Here is a 1,370-nt window from a genome sequence, read left to right on the forward strand (position 1 = left end):
TATATATATATATTAGCCCCCTTGTGTCACTGAGTCCGACAGCCCTGCTTTAAGGAATGATTTTAGTCTGGAGTCTACATTATGCAACAACATAAAGAAGTTAAATGAAGCATTAAACACTTGGGACGCGTTGGAGCTCACTTGTCATCCGATTGAGGCCTTTTGATGTGAAGGAAACAGAAAATTTGAAAAAAATAACTCCTGGCTACACGTTGAGCTTCACATTAAAGACTTTCTCCTGCCTCTTAACATTTTTTTTCACCCACTAAAGGATTGTGTCCACACACCTCCAGTTAAACTGCTTAAACTTCTACAACCAAAAGAAAAGTTTTTGATCGACGCTGAAAGGTGAGGCGATGATGAGCACGCAGATTCCCCTCAGCTACAGTGAAGGATGGGAATTGAGGTCACAKTGAGCATCAGTGAAGCAGAAACATCAAAGGGCCGCCTGGCTCCGTACAGTGACGTGCTGRGTGTTTACAGTATGCAGCAACGCGTCTCCTCACAGCAGCATGGCAACCAGAAATCTCCGCGGGCATCAGTGTGCGTCTTCGTGTGTGACAGATCCAGAGAGCATGTCAGGTGGAGACAGTGTCAGAACTCCTGTCCTATTAATAGACCTCACTTTTTCTGTAATTTGATTTTTTTTTTTTTCCCTCTCTGAGGAGCTCCTTATCTTTTCCTTTCCATGTTAGCAGCAGCGCATTCTTCTCCCCTTCATGCGCTGCTGCTGCTGCAGTGTTTCTGAAGGAAAACACTCCAGGGCTGCTGTAGCCTGGCTGATAGCTAAAGTCATGTTGGGTGGAAAAAGGTCTGGATCGTGTTCAGCTTTCCCAAAGGTGTCAACTTGAAATGAGACCAACGGTAAAACATCGTTTTCATTTGGAGCGAGTTGTTTGCAGAATGGTCCAAAGACAGGAAACTTGTTCCAAACAACCGGTTTTAGAAGCACCGAGTTAGTTTGCAATGATGAGCCGGCTCAGTCTTTTAAAAAACGCTTGTTTCGCATAACGGCAATTACTTTATAAATTTAAATCAAGTTATGTTTTTAGTAAATTAAAGACCAACTCAAAGTTTTAGACTAATATTGTGTTGATAAAAGACCAATGTTTTTTTCAGAAAAAGGGGAGGTAACTTTAAAATCAGATGGAAATTGTTATGGGCACAATTACATTAGAACCAGCTTCTCATTTAGCAGATTAATTTTCTACTAGTGTTAGCAAACTGATTAGCTTCCGCTAAATAAGGTTTTACTTATGACAAATTCAGAAGTATAAAAACTTATATTTTTATAGCATTTATCCCAAATTATCTAAACTATCCACTTTTACAAACAATGCTCAACATGTCGGGCACCGTGTGTGTAGCAT

General features: G+C 40.6%; 1 protein-coding gene across 4 annotated transcripts in view; it reads left to right on the top strand.

Annotated features, from left to right (window-relative positions):
- Positions 1-1,370, top strand: part of asic2 (acid-sensing (proton-gated) ion channel 2) — a 369,375-nt gene that overhangs the window by 265,171 nt on the left and 102,834 nt on the right. The gene's annotated exons all lie outside the window — the stretch shown is intronic.

This window comes from Austrofundulus limnaeus, unplaced genomic scaffold (assembly GCF_001266775.1).
Source record: "Austrofundulus limnaeus strain Quisiro unplaced genomic scaffold, Austrofundulus_limnaeus-1.0 Scaffold4, whole genome shotgun sequence".
Taxonomy (NCBI): domain Eukaryota; kingdom Metazoa; phylum Chordata; class Actinopteri; order Cyprinodontiformes; family Rivulidae; genus Austrofundulus; species Austrofundulus limnaeus.